This window comes from Peromyscus californicus, unplaced genomic scaffold (assembly GCF_007827085.1).
Source record: "Peromyscus californicus insignis strain IS unplaced genomic scaffold, ASM782708v3 Scaffold_23__1_contigs__length_62951481, whole genome shotgun sequence".
Taxonomy (NCBI): Eukaryota; Metazoa; Chordata; class Mammalia; order Rodentia; family Cricetidae; genus Peromyscus; species Peromyscus californicus.
This window is the reverse complement of record NW_026294534.1, coordinates 8,469,251-8,477,933: the sequence shown is the minus strand read 5'-3', so window position 1 is coordinate 8,477,933 and position 8,683 is coordinate 8,469,251. Positions and strand designations below refer to the sequence as shown.

The window sequence follows — 8,683 nt, the reverse complement described above, 5'->3', positions numbered from 1 at the left end:
GGAGGTTAAAAAAAAGAAAAAAAGGAAAAAAAAAAAAAACCACTGTTACACCAAAGTAGCTGTGTCAGTTCCAAAGACGTGTGCAATTGCTGTAAATGCCTTGGATACTCTCCAAAATAATATCTGTAAGCCTCTTCCGGCTCTGCGGGGAGCCAGGTTCCTTTTTCTAAATCAATGAGTGCAAAGCTCATCAGTTTGTTTAACACGAGACATCAGCAAACCACAGCCTGTGGCAGGAGATGTCCACTATAGCCTGCTCGCTTTCCTTTGGGATGTTCTGCATACACTTTCCTCAGTGTTCGTAACCCAGGGCCTGATCCCTGTGGACACTGGCTTTACGAGGCAGTGTGGCTGAATCACCATAGGCTCAGTTCAAGCCATGGCCTCCAGCCGGTCACGAAGAGCATTTCAGATTCAGCGCAGCTCCACACGATGCCTGTGCTGGTGGCCCTGAGTCCTTCCCCAGAGGACAGATGGTGTGACAAATACATGGACATGGACAGAGAAGAGCAAGACCTCACAGTCTGTGGACATCCCTTTCTTCCAGATCACAAGGGCAGAGCTGAGCACAGCTGCCCGTCTTCCCTTCCCGGTCAGAGGGAGGTGTCCGGGCTGGGACTGTGTGTGTTCTTTGTAATTCTGTCCTATATTCCTATTATGTAAACTGTAAGTAAAAAGCTGGCCTTTTGTCCAACAGGCTATGCAAGGACACTTTCACCTGCGCTCCTGTCCCAAAGACCCACAAGTGACTCGATCACCATGTGGGAACCCAGAATTCCTGTTCTTTAATGCTTTTGCCAGAAAAGCCAAAATAGCGTCCAAATCTCGCCATGGGGATGACACAGGATACCTTGGTCTTCTCCACGGATGATTTCCTTTCCTATGTGGTGAGTCTTCAAAGGCCTCTGAGGGCCACCACAGCAGGAAAGCAAGCAGTCACTCACTCTCCATCATCACTAGGCTTTTTCAGGCCAAGACCCCAGTCACAGCAGCCACCCAAGCGCTAGAGAGCCATGGACATCTCCTTTGAGTCTCTGTAGGCTACTGGGGGCTTGGGTTCTCTGCTTCTATTGAGACTAACATGCCCCAGTTGCTATAAAAGTCTCTTTCTGCAGGAGACAAAACTCACTCTCAGAGCTGCCCAGGTCTTTTTAAATCATGCTTGTTAGAATGAAATAGATGATCATTAGAAAAAAATTGAGATGAAGGCATATGAAAATGCTGTAAAAGGCCAGTTTCTTCTCCCTGGTAATGTAGGTACAGAAGGTCTTATTAGGCCTGGGACATAAAGTCTGGGAGTCGTAGCTCAACTCCCCAAAGGGCCAGCTGGGACAGCTTGCTTCTGTCCCTTGCCCTCGGGGCCACACACAAAGCTCCTTCCATACCTTAGGTGCTACTTTTCCTGTCCTGGGTCCCTACCTGGAGAACAGCAGTTACTAGTCCTGACTCCCCCTTATTCTCAGAAAGCTGTAATCAATGTCTCTGTGTTGGAGGCGCAGCCCTGGGTAAGTCCCTCAGGCAGCTCTGGGCACAGCACACCTGACTTTGGGGAACCTCAGCGGGGTGGACCACACATCCTGAGCTATCCAATGTGTCTGGCACTTCTCTTGGACTGAGCTCCTACCTGAAGCTGTCTGCCCCTCCACCTTTTGCTAAGGGCTCTGCCTGCTGCTCTGACTTGGCCCCAGCCAGTCTGTTTAAATTATGTTCCTCTGCGGAGGCCATCTGAGGCACAACCATTTTCTCAAATCCCCTCCCCAGGTCATCTCTGGCCTCTATATTGATGAAAGACCAATGCATGTAGAGGCTGTTCAATACTTCCACTTCCTTTGACCACACTCTTCCAGACTCTGTAGACCAGCAGAACTTGGCGTTTGTTCTTCATGGTCCTATTTCTTCATCCTGTGCCCGGTCTCCAGACCTGCTAGCCCTTGCAGCCAGCGGGGCTCATTGCCCACCCTCCTCCAACCGGCCTGTGCCGGCCCTTCCTGGGGTTTCTACTGTCTCAGTGTGGACCACTGATGCAAATGACCACAGACCGTGTGGCTCGAATGTCACTCTCACAGTGCTTAGGGCTGGAAGTCCGTGGTCAGGAGGTCAAGTGTGGAGGCTTCCTGGAACCATAGGTCTGAGTGTAGAGGCAGGTGCTTCTGAGCAGGTCCTCTTGTGATGGAGAAGAAGGATGCCTCAGGTCTCCTGCCTCTTCTTATATGACATTGATCCAATCAGGGACTCCACCCTCATGACCTACGCTTACCCCAACCCAGCCCTGGCGGCCCCATCCATGGCACCATCAATCTGAGTAAGAATTGAATATAGGCCGTTGAAGGACACATATATTCATTGCATAGCACCATTTTTGTGCTAGACTGGAGTATGGGCGTTTTCCCGGGCAGATCAGTACCTAGTATCATAGACCCTGTGACAGAAGGTCAGCAGAGAGCTGCTGGCCATCTTCTAGACTGGAGGCAGTCTGGAGCTGGGACACGACTGTGTTGGTGTGAAGGGGCTGCACTGGCTGCAGCAGGATGGGAGTGAGTGGGCACAATGTCTCCCACTTCTGCACACCAAGGAGCCCACACTCGATTGCTCCTCTAATTATCACACTGCACCCTCAACCAGGGCATGTCTTACACCTTTCTGTGCCTAGGGGAATTTGGGTGTGAAAAGGGAAAATGGCTTTCAAAGTCTAAACAGGCAACAGCGGAAGAGCTGGACAGCTCCTGCTAGTCAGCCGCCTAGCCTCTGCCTCATCCTTGGTGTTCTCAAACACGCGCAACCCAGGGTCTGGCACCAGGCTGAGACTGTGTGTGGTAAACCACCATCAGCCAGGCTACAGCAAGCAGGTTTGCCTGGGGGATAAATATTGTTTCCTGTTGGAAAATCAGGCTGAAAATGCCATTGTTAAATGTCAGCCTGTAAAAGGAGGCTCCAAGAGGATAGAGTGAATGGAAGACATCTTGGTTCTGGGGCCAGAATTCTGGGTTCTAACGCTGAGAGCATCCTGAAAAGGCAGAATACAACGGCACCTAGAGCCGCTGGGATACTCTTCACAAGGACTTTCCCTTCAGAGTGACGAGACCACTTTCACTCCCAAAGGTTAGCATCATATTATAGCCGACTCATTGTGTGCACACAAGCATGTATAGTGGAAATGGGAGATTCCGGCCCACTGAAGACAGGCCCCGAGGCTCTCTCTTCTGTACCTTTAAAAGTTTACTGGTTAGGGGGATGCAGAGATGGCTCTGCAGTTAAGAGCCCTGTCTGCTCTTACAGAGGACTAAGGTTCAATTCCCAACATCCATATGCTGATTCACAACCATCTGTAACTCCAGTTCCAAGAGATCTGATGCCCTCTTCTGTCTTCTCTGGGCGCCAGGCATGCATGTGATACAGAGATACACATGCAGGCAAAACACCCACACACATAAGAATAAAATAAAATTATTTTTAAAATCTATTGGTTAGTAAAACACTAAATTCATTTCTATAGTAGGTAGCAAAGCATGGCTGGAAAATATTCATTAAAATGTGACTGGGGATTTTTGCCTCTGGACAGGGCAGAATATCAGGGTCTAGACCTACCCTGAAATAGTTAGCAATAGACAATCATAGGAAAGGACAGATTTGGAGGAATTGGACACTGGGTAGCAGAGGGGAGTGTGCCCTGAGGAAAACTGACAAGGTAAAGGTAAGAGTCCCCACCACAGCCTGGAGAGAGAGCAGCCCTGTGCCTGTTACAGAAGCCAAATGTAACCGTGAAGCCATCTCCACAATGACAGTCCGCGTTCTTCATGGCATCGCTGGTGACTGATGGCAGTCACTTAACCAAACAATACCATTCTTCATGAAACGGAAGAACTAAACACTGATTCTATGAGGCCAGAATCCATCAGTCACCCTACCAGATAAACATAAAAAATGAGCCGGGCAGTGGTGGCGCACGCCTTTAATCCCAGCACTTGCGAGGCAGAGCCAGGCGGATCTCTGTGAGTTCAAGGCCAGCCTGGGCTACAGAGCAAGATCCAGGACAGACATCAAAACTACACAGAGAAACCTTGTCTGGAAAAAATGGAAAAAAAGAAAAAAAGAGAAAGAAACCAGCAGAGCGATCCCTTTACAATAAGGATTCTCATCAGCAAAGCAACAATAATAGAATAATTCATCAGAATCAAGTGGGGCCAACCCAGCAGCACAGGGTTCACTCAACATTTGATCAATCAAGGCCACTCACATATTAAAGAAGGGAAAAAGAACCAGCATGGTCACCTCGACAGATATAGGAGAAGCATTTCATTCATTTCAATATCCATCCCTATATTTTTGGTTGTGAGCCTAATAACCTTTAATGGCTGAGCCCTCTCTTCAGTCCCATCCCTAATTTAGAAAAGAGGATTCACAGAAAACCCAGAATAAACAGGGACTTTCTCAACTTGATGAAGGACAGCCAGTGGGGAGGACAAAGGACTGGGATACTGCCTGGTGGGATCAGGAATAGGAGGGACGTCCCCGACATGTCTGCATTGCAACAGAGGTCACTAGGTGGTATGATGAGCCAAGAAAAGAAGTAAAAATGTGTCACAAAGGAGCGAATTGAAGGTTTTAGCTATACAGATGGTGTGATCGATCACCTCTGCAAAACTTCCTACTGAACCTAAAGGAAAATAGGACCAAAACTATTAATAGAGTTACAAATCATATGATACAAGATTAACATACAAAATTCAATGTTTAAGCAATCAGAGACTGAAACTGAAAAAAACAAACAAACAAAAATCCTTGGTGAGATGGAGGGATGTCTGAGAGGTTAAGAGCACTTGCTGCTCCTGCAGAGGACCAGGGTTCAATTCCCAGCGTCTACATGGCAGCTCACAAGCATCTTTGGCTCTAGTTCAGGGATCTGACTCCCTCTTCTGGCCTCTGTGGGCACCAAGCACACAAGGAGTATACAGACACACATGCAGTCAGACACTCATATACATAGACAAGGAGTGTACACACACACATGCAGTCAGACACTCATATACATAGACAAGGAGTGTACACACACACATGCAGTCAGACACTTATATACATAGACAAGGAGTGTACACACACACATGCAGTCAGACACTTATATACATAGACAAGGAGTGTACACACACACACACATGCAGTCAGACACTCATATACATAGACAAGGAGTGTACACACACACATGCAGACAGACACTCATATACATAGACAAGGAGTATACACACACACATGCAGTCAGACACTCATATACATAGACAAGGAGTGTACACACATACATGCAGACACTCATATACATAGACAAGGAGTGTACACACACACATGCAGACAGACACTCATATACATAGACAAGGAGTATACACACACACATGCAGACACTCATATACATAGACAAGGAGTATACACACACATGCAGACACATACATAGACAAGGAGTGTACACACACACATGCAGACATTCATATAAATAGACAAGGAGTATACACACACACATGCAGACACTCATATACATAGACAAGGAGTATACACACACACACATGCAGTCAGACACTCATACATAGACAAGGAGTATACACACACACACATGCAGACAGACACTCATATACATAGACAAGGAGTGTACACACACACATGCAGACACATATACATAGACAAGGAGTGTACACATACACATGCAGACACTCATATACATAGACAAGGAGTGTACACACACACATGCAGACACTCATATACATAGACAAGGAGTACACACACACATGCAGGCAGACACTCATATACAGAGAAATTAATTTTAAAAAATCCACACTAGGCACGGTGGCACACACCTGTAACGCCAGAACTGGGGGAATAAAGGAAGAGGACCAAGAGTTTGAGTTTAGATCTGGAGAAGCAGCTCAGCTGGTAAAGTTTTGGCTATGCAACCATGAAGGTCTCAGTTTGATCCCCAGAACCTATTAAAAAGTGGGTTCTTTTTGTTTGGTTGGGTTTTTGTTTTTGTTTTGTTTTTTGCTTTGCTTGTTTTTTAATCCAGGCATGGTTTCAACTGCTTTTAATTCCAGCTCTAGGGAGGTGGAGATGGGAAGATCTCTGGGGCTTGCAGGCCAGCCAGTTAGAGCCGAATAAAAGACCCACTCTCCACAACTTGGAGGTCTGCAGAGGTTGACTTCTGGCTTGCACTCACACACACACACAGACAGGGTGGTGGGTGTTTGAGGTCAGCCTGAACTACATAATAAAATCCTGCTTCAAAACTAAAACCCACTGAACGAGGATGGAATGCTGAGAAACACATCTTGGTGTATATACACCACTCCTGACAGTGAATACTGTGAAATATTACTGAGATAACCTAAGGCCTGTATAATAATTAAAAGATGCTAACCACATCCACAGATTAGGAGACAGGAGACTGTAAAAATATTTACTCTCCAAACTGATTTATAGATTCAATGTAAGCCCAATTAAAATTCAGCACATCTTTTCAGGAGGGCTGCCCTAAAATTCATATGCAAATGAAGAAACAGAATAAACTAACAATTTTGAGGAAGAAGGGAACATTTGAATATTCATACTACCTGACTTCAATTATTATAAATCTACTATCATAAAGAAGTATGGTACCCCCTGGCCGGGCGGTGGTGGCGCACGCCTTTAATCCCAGCACTCAGGAGGCACGCCTTTAATCCCAGCACTCAGGAGGCAGAGCCAGGCGGATCTCCGTGAGTTCAAGGCCAGCCTGGGCTACCAAGTGAGTTCCAGGAAAGGTGCAAAGCTACACAGGGAAACCCTGTCTCGAAAAACCAAAAAAAAAAAAAAAAAAAAAAGAAGTATGGTCCCAGCTCTCAGGAGGCAGAGGCCAGCCTGATCTACAGAGTGAGTTCTAGGACAGCCAAGGCTACACAGAGGAACCCTGTCAGAAGAAAAAAAAAGTGTGGTATTAACTTTAAAGAGAAATAAATTGAACAGAACAGAGTCAATAAACAGACGTACACATGTACAATCAATTGATTGCTGACACAAAGACAAGAGACCAGAGGTCGAGTGGTCTTGGGTAACCAGTGCCAGGACAACTGCGTACGGTTACCACATGTGTACACACATGTAGAGATCTGTTCCTCAACCGTTTATTCAGAATGCTGACTAATAGGTCAACACTATTGATGACCAACTGATTATTCACCTGAATAAAGCATCCCTAATTTAAAATGGATCGCGTTCCTAAACATAACACTTAACTTTGCAGTCATTTCTAGAATAAAATCTTTATGATATCTGATTGGACAAATATAACATCAAAAGCATTAAAAAAAATAGGGACATTATCTCAAACTTAAGAAGCCTGCCCTTTGAAAGACAATTCTAATAGAATGAAAACACAAGCCACAGGCTGGAAAGAAATATTTACAAACCACGCATCTGATAAGGGACTTTTATCTGGACTATTTAAAGAATTCTTGAAACGATTGGAAAAACAAACATCTTCAGCAGGAAGGAAAGAGGGACGGAGGGAGGAAGGAAATTTAAACACACACTTCAGCAGAGGAGTCCTTTGGATGACAAAGGCACACTAAGCTATTTAAAATCAGGAGCTGGTAGGGAAATTCAAGTTTAAACAACGAGATATCCCTGTGTATCCACTAAAACGCCTGACATTTACAGCCTGCGGCAAATATTGCTGAAGTTGGAACTAGAACCTTCATATACTGTAGGTGGGCGTGAAAGGATACAATCACTTAGGGAAAGTGCTTCTGTTTTCTCTAAAAGCTAAATGAATATCTGCCACGTGAGCCAGTCACTCTGCTCTGAGGTGTTTTCCTTTTTTTTAAAAAAAAAATTTTTTTTTCATTTATTTTCCATACCAACCACAGCTCTTAGGTATTTTCCAAGGAGAAATGAAAGCATGGGTTGTTGAGATGGCTTAGGTGTGAAGGCATTTGCAGCCAAACCTGAAGATCTGAGTTCAGCCCCTGGGATTCACATAGTTGAAGGAGAGAGAGACTCCTACAGGTTGTAAATGTGCGACACACTGAATGAATGAATAAATAAATAAATGAATGAATGTAAAAAAGAAATTCAAGCTACCTCCTTAATCTGCCACCCTGGTGCCGGCTGTGTGCTCCTTCAGTGGGGACCTGGTGCCTCTTTTGTGAAGGGGTAGCTGAGGAGGCTCTGGCACTCACTCACCACAGCCGAGGAGAAACCCAAGGAAGGAGTTGAGACCAAGAACACCCGTCATATTAATTTGAAGGTGGCGGGCAGATGGCTGTGCGGCGCAGATGAAGATTAGGAGCCAGACACCATTTCCTGAACTAACGGAGCCTATTGTGAAGGACAAGGCTTGTCAGTGAGGCAGATCGGATTCCGTTTGATGGGCCACAACCAATGGTACAGACACACCTGCACAGCTGGAAAAGGCGGGCGAAGAAACGATTGATGTGCTCCAGCAGCAGACAGGAGTCTACTAAAAAGGGAACCTGCTGCTTTGCTCCAGAATTTTGTTATAGCCCAAGAATACATTCTCAATTAGCTGCAATTTGGGTCCACCACAGCCTGACTACTACAGTATAGTTTTCTCTGTTCTTTCATTTCCCCATCCCCATTTCATTATGTAGATAAAATAACTGGGTATGTGCACAAGCACATTGCAATTTTTTTCTTTTTCTTTTTAACT

The 8,683-nt window shown here is 45.5% G+C and overlaps 1 pseudogene; it reads left to right on the top strand.

Moving 5' to 3' along the window:
* Positions 1 to 830: 830 nt before the first annotated feature.
* On the top strand, positions 831 to 8,477 carry LOC128119447 (small ubiquitin-related modifier 4-like; annotated as a pseudogene).
* Positions 8,478 to 8,683: the final 206 nt, after the last annotated feature.